The sequence below is a fragment of the Cygnus olor genome, chromosome 8 (genome assembly GCF_009769625.2).
Source record: "Cygnus olor isolate bCygOlo1 chromosome 8, bCygOlo1.pri.v2, whole genome shotgun sequence".
Lineage (NCBI taxonomy): Eukaryota > Metazoa > Chordata > Aves > Anseriformes > Anatidae > Cygnus > Cygnus olor.
In genome coordinates this window covers 7,147,480-7,161,293 of record NC_049176.1, presented here as the reverse complement: position 1 = coordinate 7,161,293, position 13,814 = coordinate 7,147,480, and the positions used below count along the sequence as shown (strand labels likewise).

Here is a 13,814-nt window from a genome sequence, read left to right as displayed (position 1 = left end):
CACAGGATGCCCTCAGGGCCTGGCAGGCACTTGCTGCCTGTAAAAACCCTACACAAAAAAAAAAAAAAAAAACACACACACACAAAAAAAAGACAATTAGCACTTTAAAGTACTTTTTCAATCTCTCCTAAAGCCTCTGATCTTGAAAGAACATTTGGACAGGCTTTAATGATCCTATTCTCTAATACTTTTTAACCTTTCTTCAATCTGCAGCATTCTGGTAAGGAGTTGTTCATGTTGTCATCAGATTTGATTCCTTTTGAGTTTTCCCTCTCCTCCTCTACTTTTGTCATTGAGCTCTTCCATCTCCTCTTTTTTCTTAGTTTTTGGAACGGTTCAGGATATTCTCTTTGAATCACAGTGCGTCCTTTAGCCCTGGCCTGTGCACAACTCCAGGGAAAGAGGCAGACAGCTTTGCGAACAGTTTCAGTATCCAGGAGTGCAGCATACTCACCAGTTTCTTGCCTAGCTCTTTATTCACTATTCATCAGGCTGTTTTCTTTGCAATAAGCACTAATCACTTCTCACGTGCTTAACTTCCAGACCAAACTCATTATGAACTTAGTGTGATTAGCCTGTCTCTGGATAGCCCCCCTGGAAGAAAAGCTGAGGTTGCACTTGCAGTTTGCACACTCTGCACCATAAAAGAAACATACCTCTTACAACACAGATAGCAGCACTCGAAGTTTGGTTATATCTGCAGAAAGTTATGACTTGTTCTGTATTTACCTCAATATTCTGCAAATTGGATTTAAACTCACTGAAATTGGAACAGTTTGTGAACACAAGCAAATCCATATATACCATTACTGTGAAGTACGTAAGTATTACTCCCACTTTAGAAATATGGAAAAAAAGACTACAGTTCAATATGTTCATAAGCTATGATGTTACCTAATGAACAGTGGAGCTTCACAAGAATGCATTTAAAATACATGTGTACATCATTATCAGATCCAGTTACTATATCTGATGTGCTCTAAGTTGAGACTGAAATAGTTTCAGATCCTAGATACATAATGTGAACTTAGCATGGGCACCAGCTATGCAAAGGACCCCTTTTAATGTAATAAAATGCAGCTTTGTTGAAAGCTTCAGCTTGACCCTATTATTCCTGTTGTAGGAAAGAACCATTTGATGGAAGAGTATTTTTACAGGCAATCATACTCTAGGTAAAAATTATGTAAAAGCTGAGCTGTGATCATTAAGAAAGGAGCTCTGGAACTCTTCATGACAAAAATTTCCAGAATTAGCCCCAAGACTTGACAATTTGTTTGCAACTCTGAGAATCATATTTAGAGCCCTAATATAGCTATGTATATTTTGTCATGAGGAATATGTATTATTTGAGAAATAACTCTCTTTGTTGCAAGTTGCATTGGAAATATACAGAGATCACAGCCTTCACTTCTGCATTATTCAGCACCAAAAGAATGCACAAAAATCAAGGGTTTATTTAGTTTTTTTCTTTTGAGTTAGAAATACAGGGAATTAAAAATGCTAGGAAGCATCTACCAATATTATTTTCAGAACAAGTATAGGGTTTTATTCTTTAAAATTTCACAGCTGAGCCTTCATTACTATGATCTATTTTCTCTAGTTACACTGATATGCGAAGTTGTGTAATGTAGTCCGACGTGACTGACAGAGCCTGCAAGCAGTGGATATTTTGAAATCTGGCACATCTCTCTGTGTTAAACATTGTTGCACATAAACACTTTCTAGCATGAAAATCTTTTTTCCTTGAACAAGAGGAGGAAGGGATGAATGGATTTTCAGCCATAAGCACTCAGGTCTTGCAATAAGCAGACAGAAAACATCCTTAGATGTAAGGAATCCTAAGTCCAGTACTTGCAGAAAGTGCTCTTAGAAAAAAAAAAAAAAAGAAAAAAAAAAGACAGTTGTATATTATTTGGCAGCAGGAATAATGCTTTTCAAGCACTCATTATTTTCATGACAGTCCTTCCTAGTGGGTCATTCGATTATATGACTGACTATTTGCTAAAAATAGTCCAAATATTCAGTAAGAATTTTCCTCCTGGGGGTTTATTCAGGCTGTGCCTACTTATCTTTTTTATTTCTTTCTGAATATTGTGAATAAACCTTTCCTAGCCTTTTTAATTGGTATATCTGTGATATTTATAGTCTCCTATAATCGAGTTTAGCCACCTCTTGGCTGAGCTTATGAACCCACTCAGTTCCACCTTTCCCTATTGAACAGTCTCTCTAGCCTTTTCATTTCTTGTTTGCTTTGCCTGAGCATAATAGTTCAGAGAGGTGTTATGCAGCCTGGAACCAAACATAGGACTCACTTTGCTGTACCCTTTTTGTTACTGAAAAAACAGTAGCCATCATTTCCCTAATATAAACAGAAACTGCTGTGTATCTCCTGGTCTGTGCGCTGATGCTAGTTCTACATGTCTCCCGCACCCTGGCATTACAGATAATCCTGTATGCTTCCTCAAGAGAGGTGTTTCTTGCACATACACAGAGCTGCACTGTGGATGCACACAGACTGAAAACAAGGACAGCTGCTAATGAAAGCAAAGTTTAAAGTGTGGTTGAAGTTATAACCGTACACAAACCGAAGACATTGCACATACTGAACTGACAGCAGAACTTTGCTGATCCTCCTAAGAATTTGATTCTCCACCTCAGCATCTACTTTATAGCACATGCTTTTCAGTGTTGCATCCTATAAAGCTACATCATTCTGGTCAAATTACAGTCAAGTTGCAAAGTCAAGCAGATGCACAACTTGCTCTTCAAACCAAAACAAACTTTAAATCTACACATTGTACAGTTTCCACTTATCTGTAGAAAGTGCTTAATGAGTAGACAGTAAATAGGAGACCTGTGCTATGGGACTAATATCTTTTACTTCCTCAATATGTTCTAATTAAAAGAATATTTAAGGTCAAATGTCAAGTGATAAGCAAAATGACCCAATTTAATAGTTCAATGATTTACTTAATAGATGATTTTGAAAAAAGCCTTAATTATCTCACTATTGTGAAGCCTATTAAAATCTAGTTTATTGGAAATACAGTAAATTATACAGCCAAACATTTAAAAGGCATTACTTCTCTTTCCCCTCATAACAGCGGAAATAAGGAGTGACATTAGAGAAGCTGAAGGAGTTCATTCAAAAATAACACATGGACAAGTAGTTCTGAATCATATGCTTACACATGTAAGAATACATGTGTACACGTGCACATATATACTGGTATGTCTATATATATACACATGTATGTAGTTACGTACATAATAGCTGCTTCAGAGTACTTTGTTGTTCTGCTTATAGAAACCCTTTCTTTGATCACTAATTAAAAAGGTCCAAAACTTTCATCATTTCTATTTTGAAGTGTACAGGTTTCTAGCTGGATTGTTTTGTGGTAAGAATGAAAGATTTGTCTTCATTCGTTTCTTCAAGATTTGAAGCATGCAATGTGTATGTTTATTAATAAGCAGAGTTTACGTTGGTCTTCATTACTAATTAATTATTTTAACTGCATGGCTTCTGACAGTGGGAAATGTGTAATGTTTGCGTGCCAAACCTGTATATATTTGTTATGCCAGCAGTATTGGCCAATATTCAGAAAAAAAGTCAAGATGTGTGAGTAAAATTATTTATGATTAAAGTATCCAGGCTGCTGTTACCTGGCTGTGGCATTCAAAAAAAAAAAAAAAAAAGGCATAAAGCCATTTATCACTTAGTTATGGTATAGTTTACAGGTTTTATACAGCTTAACTACTCTGTTTTCATGCCCATAGATTTTTTACATACCTTTGAAATACCACTTCTTACTTATTAACCTCTCCAAATAACCCACGGCAGTGGGATGGCATCCTGATTCCTCCTCATCGAAGGGCTTTACTTAGTAAACTGTTATTTGTATTACCCACAAAATAGTATAAGCTGACCTAATATGTGAAAATATGCAATTTATTTAAACTAGCATCAGCATTTTAGTACCAGCAGGGCTAAGGTCTCTGTACTCTTCCTGTAGCTCTTTGCCAGTAGAGGGAGCATGAAATACTGTGCATTTGTAGCATCTGCTACACATTAGCAAAAATCTAGTTTAAGTTGATATTTCAACGCAGTCATTAGAGCCTAATCTGGTAGGTGCCATTGCTCCAAGTGTTTGTGATGAACCCTATTTACTAGTCCAAATTCTTACTATTAATTTTCAGATTTCACCCTGCACAGTTTGAGTAGCAGAGCCTTCTGCATGGACTTCAGGGATATAGGTCTTCGGCCCACCATGCAAAGTCCACTCAGAGCTGCAAAAAATATGGAAAAAACGAGCACCAGGGTTTTAAGTACAGAAGAATAATCTGATGATCCAGATCAGGGCTACTCTTAGTTAAAAATTGTTAGCACCTTGGAGGCTTGGCTTTCGCACAAGAATAACAACATAATTTTCATCCCAAAGTATTGGGCTTTGCTGATTATGCTAGTAGTCCTGTTGGTGGAGCTATCTGGGTGAAAGAAGGCAGAGGACTTCCAGTCCTGCTAAAGGCTAAGCACCCACCATGAATTTTGAACTCTTCCTTGACAAAAATATTCATGTTTTCTTCTTGGTCCTTAAAATATCAGCAAAGGACTATTTTAGACCCTTACATAAGTTTCCCATAATGCCAATGGCATAAATGAAATCAGTTTTTAAAGCATAAAAGGCACCTCATCTAGGCTCAGAAACGTCAGTAGTAATTACAAACTTTGTTTTCAAGTATAATCAATTCTTTATTTATGGTGTGAAACTTTTCTTACCCTTTTGAACTTTCTCTATTCTAAGCCAAGCAATATTGTTGGCATGTTCCTTTAAAAGTAATTGCTTCTGGACTGAGAAATTGAATGTCAAGTTCCAACTTGATGTAAATTAAATGGGTTACATTAATAGTCTGGCCTGTGGTAGAAGTGAGTGTTTCGATTCTGGGTTTGACTTCAGGACACGACCTCTTGATTGCACAGGTCAGCACAGATGGCAAATATTGAAGAGGTACCCTAGGATGACGCGGGAAAGAAAGTGCCTTGTACTGATGTATCACAAACTGTCTGATCCATTAAACAGAAGCAATGTCAGACTCCACAGAGAATAAAGCTTGGTTGTCATAGGTCATTACGCTCTTCAAAAAAAAAAAAAAAAAAGAGTTGGAAGGAAAATCACAATGATGGAAATCCTCAGGGCCGTCATGCACATAATCTTCTAAACCTTCTTGAATTAACACTGCCAAGCCTATATACAGGGTGAAGGGATTAAAGAATCCAAATAGTCTTAATTTTTACAGTACAGCCATGTCTCAGATTTCCCACTGTTCCCATTGTAAACAATTATTTGACAACATACAGCTTTTTAAATATAAAAGCAGGTTATCACCACAACTGGGACTCACAGTTATGTGATCAGATCTTAAGCAGACTTGTATTCATGAAAGCAATCATGTGAGCAAGCCCAAACAAAATATAGATGTTCAAGGAGAAGAAACAGGTGAAGGTTAGGAGAAGTTTTAATCATTATTATTATTTTTTTCTTTGGAAAACTATTTCATGCCTTTAAAATTTACTTTCTCTTCAATTGCCCGCAATGATGATGCAGACCAGTAATACCATCCTTTCTTGAAAAGATAAGTTTGTATGTATATATAGAGAGATATATCACAGAATCATATGACTGTTGAAATCAGAAGACATCTCTTGAAATCATTTAGTGCAAACCCCTTGCTCTAAGCAGGGTAAGCTAGGGCAGTTTGTGCCTTCCCTGGGTTCTATACTGTGAAGAGTCTTCTTTTCTCCCTTCCCTGCAGGTATTTACATGCACTGAGAAGATCCCCGCACCGAGCCTTCTCCTCCCCAGGCTGCACAACCCTGTCTCTCTCAGCCTTTCCTCACAGACAGACTTTCCAATCTCTTAATCACCTTCATGGTCCTTTGCTGGACCTGCTGCAGGACGGCCACTTGTTTCTTGTAGCTGGGGAGCCCAGACCTAGACTTGATGTGGTCTCATCAGTGCTGAAAGAGGCAAAGGGTTACCTCCCTTGACCTCCTGGCAGCACTTGTCCTAATACAGCCCAGGAGGCTGTTGGACCTCCTTGCTGCAAGGACATGTTGCTGGGTCATGGTCAACTTTTTCACCAGCGTTGCAGCCAATCAGCCTGGTGCACCTCCTGGTGCATGGGATTGCACCTCTCCAAGTGCAGGGCTTTGCAGTTCCCTTCACTGAACTTCATCAGGGTCTGAAGATTGCCTGTTTCTCCAGTCTGAGGTCCCTCTGAATAGTAGCACAACCATCTGGTGTATCCACTGCTCTTCCCAATTTTGTATACATTGTAAAATTCCCATTTAAATCCACAATCAACAAAAGAATGATCACTAATGCATTTTTCTTTTCTTTTTTCTTTTTTTTTTTTTTTTTTGGATTGGACTTGGAAGGTTTATACTTTGCTGGCAATTAGTTATCACTGATGAATCCCAGGTCTATGGTCTTCTCAAGGAAACAAAAAGTATGTTTGGACACTGAGCAATAAAAACAAGTTGGTAAAGTGAACAACAAAACTAGTTCTATGTGATGCACATGGTAAAAGCTCTTTTACATGAATTGTTCCCTGTAGCATCTAGCTTTTAATTATTCAAGGTTTGCCAATAAGAGGAACAGAAGTGATAAGACCTAATATTCTTATCTCTGCTCATTTGGATTCTTTGAAATAAACCCAGGTGGCTATAAGGCAAAACCCATCTCTGTTCAGGCATCCTGACTGATTTCTTCAGGAATAAGGAGAAGTTCAAAGAAGTTAAGCAAGCCTTTTACTGACCATCTGGGTGCTGTTACCTTTAAAAAAATAATTAAATTAATTTAGAAAAGGACTTCTGCTGATCATTTGAGAGAAATGGAGTAAGGAAAGCACTCTTTCCCTGGTTGACACCGAATTTTGCACTTTCCAAAAACTGTCTCATAAAAGAAAAGAAGGCTAGTATAGACAACGCCTTTGTGCTGATAATTAACTGCTAGAAGTAGATTTGGTGGATCTGATTCAGATTGCTCTCCCACCGCTGTAATTCTTGGAGTCTAGCTGTGGTAAAAACATGACACTGTTACAGTGTATCATAATGATCAATACTATTATGGCTGTGGGCACTATATTTTCTTAACAAAGAGGATTAAGAATCTGTTAGTAGGCCTGTGTGTGAGGCCAGAACATTGCATTCAATACAACCTATAGTAACAAATAGGGAAAATTATTTAAATAGTGTGTTGTAAGTATGTCTGCACAGCAGTATGAAGTTATTTGTAGCATCTGAAGACAAACAAAAGCTGGATTTAATCTAGCTAAATCACACACCTGTAATATGACCCAGGTAATCCCTGAAAATTATGGTCACAAGTCTATGGCATGCACATAAAATATTAGCTGAAGTCCATGTTATCACTTTGCCAGTGGGATGGTTATGCGATCTACTGAAAATGAAGCTAGTTTGGGTGTCACACTTTGCAGCTTCAAGATATGTTAAGCCTACAAAACCTTGGATAAACAATGCCATTGTTCAGGTGAGTTTTCACACTGCGAAAGAACTCATGTTGAAGGGAATGAAAGAAATGAAAAAGTCAGGAGAGCATGACCTACTATTCCCACTGCTCTTAAATTTGATTGAAAGATGACAGTCCACAATCCAAGGTCTTTTGCATCTCCATCTAGACTATAGCAAGCAAAAGCTTATTTACACAGGAAACAAAACCCATCAGGAAGAGTAACAGCCTTATAAAAACTTAGTTTGGTGTAAAAGACTAGATTTTCTGCCTATAAAGTGACAAGAAAGGATGTTCAAATACATCAAGCAAGAACAGAGAAACGTAACTGTACAAGCCGTAAATAGAGAAAATCTTCATGCAATTTATACAGCTATACTATACACTGCTTAAAATACACACAACATGCACACGCATGCTATGTATGTTCACTTGTACATATTTTAAGTTTTTCTATTCTTGGGTCTCCATTCTCAGTTAAGTTCTATAGGCCCAATTAAAACTATGATTTTCTAGCCTGATGGCTTTTTCAGATTCTTTTAATATCGACAGACAGTGAAGTTATGTAAATGCAATCGTTTTGTGAGTTGTGGACGCTCACACTGGTTTTAGCAAAATGAAAAATCTTGCAAATGACTGAATATTTTCAAAGCTCCGTTTCCTGGGCAAAGGCCATTCCACACCAAGCAGCGCAGTGGCTGTGCTTGCCCACCTCAGTTAAAACAAACAGGAAGCAGCCAACAAGAGACAAGGTAGAAAAGTCCCTCTTAGCGGAGACTAGATGCAGCCTACATTTCTCAATGGATGTGTTCATCAACAGCAAGCACTCTTTTAAAGCTCTTAAGTGTTTGTAGGAGCAAAAATTAATTTGTTTTCCAATTCCAAAGTGAATCATATGCTCCAAACAGATTTTTAAGTCAATGAAACATGACCTTGTACAATCTAATTAAACAACTCAAAGGTATTGGTTGTCTTAAGATCCCTCTGGATACACTTCAGTTCAAATGCACACACATCATCTGTATGTACAAGCTCATAAATCTACAAAAAATGCAAATCAGATCATTAATGCTTTGAATTCAGCAGTCTTACCACAGTCTCCTGAAAGGTAAAACATGAAAAATACCTGACTTATCTATACTCTTTTTTCAGCTTAAAGAACACACAAAAAACGTTCTGGAAGCAGAATACAAAATAACTGTCTTTGGCTTCCAAATACCTAATGCATAACCAGGTATAAATTCATCAAATTCTCTGAAACCCAGTAAACATTCCAGTTTCTTCTCTGGATAGTGTCCTGACCCTGCTTTGAGTGGAGGTTTGGACCAGGTGACCAGACTTCTCTGCTCCATTGCACATGACTACCTTTATTTCATTACAAAAATGCAAGGACTTATTTATTTTTATAATTATTTTTTTTTAGTCATTTGTCTTTGGCATTGCTCCTGTTGTCTCCTTTCTGCACTTCTATATTTTAGGTCCGATCACTGTATAGACTCAATATATGATCTGCAGTCTTTTTAAGCATTCCTTTACATTTCCTATATATATCTGTGGTCATACAAATACACGCCTGCTCCTCATACTACCCATGCGCCCCTATGCGTGGCTATCTCAAATGCCAACATAAGTATCTTTGGGGGTACCACTGATTCTTTTATTTCATTATTTTATATTGAGATTTTATATTGAGATCCTTCTCACATTTTTCTCTACTTTTTCATCAGTTTAATCTCCAAAATTTTACATGCTAAGTAAGAAATCTCTTCTATCTTAATGGTATCCTCTATAAATCATCTTTCTCCACTTAAATTTGTCTTCTTTCTTTTATTCTTCCTTTTAATCTATCTATCACCTTTCTCCACTTTAACCTGCCACGCCCCATGCTCATGCTCTCCCTGTCACAGCCCTCCTTCCTCTCATCAGCCCTTCCTAGCTCCTGTCAATGACATGGCCATAGCTGCACACACGTTACCGCAACCAGAAAACCCACTCAGGGAGGATGCTGCCTGGGAAAACTGGGCTGCCACTGCTCAGTTTTCATTCCTACCTCCATCAGTCATCCACAACAGCAGCTGCTTCTTTTACCTATATATAAAGCTGACTCTAGAAGTAGGGAAATGAAAGGAAAATGAGTGCCATGCAGGGACATATTTCTTCACCACGTTTCTCTTTACTCCAGATTCAGACCCTAATCCCACAATTGGATCCACATGGCTGGCTGTGTTAATCGAAATATGGGATGAAGGTGTAGGCTACAAGCAACAGTTTTGCCATGCTGCCCTTCTAGGACATGGCCCCTTGCCATTCACAGCCTATATGTTTCTGACCTCTGGCTGCGCCGCTCACACAGCCTTGCAAAAGGAGCCCTGCAAAGCAGGATCATGGAAAAGGCTGGCTGAGCTACCCAGAAACTGAAGCCAATGCTTAAATCAGTCGGCTGTTTCCAATATTTATAAAATAAAATAAACACACCAGATCTCACTAAACAACTAATCACCTACATGGCTTTTTTTTTTTTTTTTTAAATGAAAACTGTTTTAGGTGTGACAAAACATGTGAAACAAGTGGAAAAACATTTCCAAGTACTTTTGCTCTCAAAAAAAACCTTTAATGATTGAAGAGATTAAGGGATTGGGGATTTTTACTGCTTTAAAAAAAGAAAACTATTTTTACTGAAAATTCAAACTAGTCTATGAAGCTTCAGGCCTGCAAAATTTGAAAAGATTAAGTTACAGCATGCCATACTGACCGTGGCACATTATGATTTCCATATTCCTCAGCTAGAGTGACATATTTAATGAATAAGCCAAGTCACTCAGCTCTATTTCTATTTCAATATTTTTTCCTAACCAGTATTAACTTTATATGTACATTTCAAATGTCAAAAGGAAAAATAGCAGAATAGTCAATTTGTCTGCAATAAAGGAATAACTAGCAAGTCTTACAACTTTACAAAACTAGAATTCTGTGTGAAAGGTATCGTGTGCAAATTATCCCAATGTTAGCAAACGCTTATTATCCTCCTATTTTAAAGTATCCAAGTTTCCATATGCTCCAGCTCAGCCTTGTATTCTGCCTTTCATTTCACATGAGTTTTTCCTCCTAAAACAGTGACAAAAAATTGCCATACTAGATCAGATCAATGGTCACATTAAGTTCAATATCCAACATAGGCCAGTTCTTTACTGAAGGAAAATAGGAGAATATAATCCGTTTAAATACCCCTTACTTGATCTACACTGATGTACATAAGAGAAAAACCTCCTTCCTGACCTCCATGACAACTGATTTATGCCCAGAAGCATGAATTTTAATTATGATGACATAGAGATGGTCAATTTATTTCCTTGCGCTTACTTACTCATGAATGTGCATTTCCTCCTTCCAGCAAAAAGTAATTATCTCTTTGCAATTATCAGCACAGATGTGGCAAAGTTAGAATTTTCATGATTGTCTGCTAAGACCTGGATGCCTGAGGAATATATGCACTGCCAGACCTTTCCGCTGGGCTCAGGATTAATGAGTCCCTTGAAAAAAAAAAAAAAAAAAAAAAAAAAAAAAAAAAAAAAAAAAAAAAAAACGTACTTTCTGCCTAAAGTAGGATTTTATAACAGACACTTCCAAAACTGTAAAATATAGGCAGAGGAAGTGTTATTGCAGGCTCTTTGTCTTCATCTTCCATAAAGCATGTACTAAACGGTTTGTTAGAGTTTAAATTTCTCCAACATTTACTCCTATTTGTATTCTATACCTAGATATGTGTACATAAATATATGTTTATATAGTTTGACACAACTGCTGCTCAGTTGCTGGGAATTATTTTATTCAAGGAAGTCACAGAATCATGGAAAACATAGACTTGACAGAATAGACATGCAGACATTGTTTTGCCTATCTGACTTGAATGGGATTAGCTGACCTGTGTCACACTTTGCACTTCTGTTATCTAACCCATTTTTAAGGAACCAAACGAGATGCTATGGCCACGACTGGGCATCCTGTGCCAGGGCTTTGTTACCTTACCATCGTGGAAAATATTTTCTTGAAGTCTGACTTGAATCTTCCTTAGTGATGCACAACTCCACGAATTCTTTGCTTGTTTACTATGGTCTCAGGGAACAGAGTGTTCCCATGCTGAAAGACTGTTACCAGGTCTCCTTTCCTCCTCTTGTCTTTAGACTGAATAGCACGACTTTTTTAGTTTCTCCTCACAAGTCATATTTTCTAGAGCCATGATTATTCCCGTTACTCTTCTCTGAATTTTTCCTCCCAATTGATCCAAACCTTCCTTGCAGTGCAGAACTAAAAGCGGACTCAATATTCCTGCTAAAGTGTGACCAAGGCTTTGTAAACTCACGTGATTATTCCCCTTGATTGATGACTATTTTGGCCTGAGACTATATAAACTTAGCTAGCCCTTCCTTTTTCAGACCATTGCTCCAGTTTCTTAAATTCATCCAAAAAGCTAATTTTTAACACAAAGTTGCTCTTAACCCTGCATTAACAGACAACTTAATAAGCAAACTTTCTATTCCATCATCCACGTCTTTTATGAAAACACCAACTACAGCAAACACAGGACAATCCCAAACCATACGTAGCAGAGCGTCCCAGTTCAACAGTGAACTCCTGATAATTACTTTCTGTGCAGGATTATGCAAGTTTTAAACCCATTTTTATAGTGGTTTCATATAGATCATTTTCCTCATTTTGTATATGAAAATGTTATCAAAGACAGTATTATATTTATTACTGCTACCTTATAGACCTTACAATAATTAGCATAACCACCATCTTCTATAACTCACTTTTTCTTGACACTTGTTCAAAAAAAAACTTACTGATGGTTCTGACATGGCTTCAAGCAGTTTGCTAAATGTCCTGGTATGACGTTCTTTAGTCTTGGAGCGTCATCAGCTCAGTGTTTTCACTGAGCTGTGTTAATGTACGTTTATCCCAACTTGCTGACAATGCATATGTTCGTAATCTTACCTCAAAACATTTGTCAGGATCATGTTGTAAAAGGAGGCTGATAACCTCCAACTTTTTCTTGTTATTTTCAAACTAAAAATGCATTTTTAGCATTACAGCTATTTCAAGCTGTAGCACCAGACATCTGACAAGTACATGCATAATAGCTTACCAACATTAACTTTATTATGTTTAAAACTTACCTACTTTCAAAGAGTCTGGATGACATTCTCACACCGCGGTACTTGTGTTCATAATAGAAATAATCACTCTACGTCTGTATCGTAGGCTGGAAGGAAAAGCAGTTTTCTGAGCACCACGATGGAAGTAACTGCACTGTAGATTAACTGAATCCAAAATTGTATCTTGTGTACAGGTCTTTTGGTAAACCTAAAAACACATTTGAAACAAGGTCAGGAATTTCCTAATTAATGACTAAATGACCTGAGGGAGGGGGAGAAATTGAAAAACATCTGCTTGCAAAAAAAATCAACATTTATTTCTCAGGGCCAGGCTGCAGTTCCTGGATGAAAACAGAGAATGAAACCAGAGGTCCAGAGAGCACTCAGGACTTCCCAAGTGGAGATGAACACCATGTCATGTACAGCCCGCGAGATCCTTCACAACTTACAGCACAGGGAACAAAACCAAAAAAATACATTGGAATACCACCTCACATAGTCCTGACTAGTGGACTACAGAGATAATTTCCCATTCAGTGATAAAATTATTTATATAATGTTTATAATGTGGAGGAAATAAAACAAGATAGGTTGAGAGAGACTTCAGGATCCATGGTTAAGGTTTTAAAATGGGAAACTACCAAAAAAAAAAAAAAAGATCTGAAAGATCTGAATGCATAGTTTGTCATACACTGGAGTTATTGTATAAATAGCAACCCAGGGAAAGACGCTCTTGCTTTATAAGTATTTCAGAGATATCACAGAGATACTGTTCTAGCAATATTTTATGCAAATCATCAGTTCACCAGGTAAATAAAGTATAGTGAAAGGAAAAAAAGTGCTGTTTGCATTGTCACACAGACAAATACTTCAGTCTATGGAATGCTATAATTATACTTTTTAATTAAATTAGGGCCAAATCAAAAATGTCTTGCTTAAGAGCTGAAGAAGAGAAATGTTTCAATAAATTATTTTTTTCTGTCTTCAGCACACTCAAAAATCTACAGACATAAATTTCCAGCAAGCAGAACAATGAATGCCAGTGGAACAAAAATAAATGAAGCCAGACACAACTGTAGGTCTTTTCTTTCTGCTTATTGACATATACAGTTTTCTGAATGACAGTGAC

At 37.3% G+C, this 13,814-nt stretch overlaps 1 protein-coding gene and 1 long non-coding RNA gene across 8 annotated transcripts in view; one reads left to right on the top strand and one right to left on the bottom strand.

Moving 5' to 3' along the window:
- CRB1 (crumbs cell polarity complex component 1) overlaps window positions 1–13,814 on the top strand; it is a 106,473-nt gene that overhangs the window by 47,479 nt on the left and 45,180 nt on the right. The gene's annotated exons all lie outside the window — the stretch shown is intronic.
- LOC121073934 overlaps window positions 1–13,814 on the bottom strand; it is an 87,435-nt gene that overhangs the window by 58,432 nt on the left and 15,189 nt on the right. For both annotated transcript variants that reach the window (XR_005822017.1, XR_005822018.1), the window contains one exon: window positions 12,707–12,893. This is a non-coding gene — a long non-coding RNA (uncharacterized LOC121073934). The remainder of the gene's footprint in view (window positions 1–12,706; window positions 12,894–13,814) is intronic.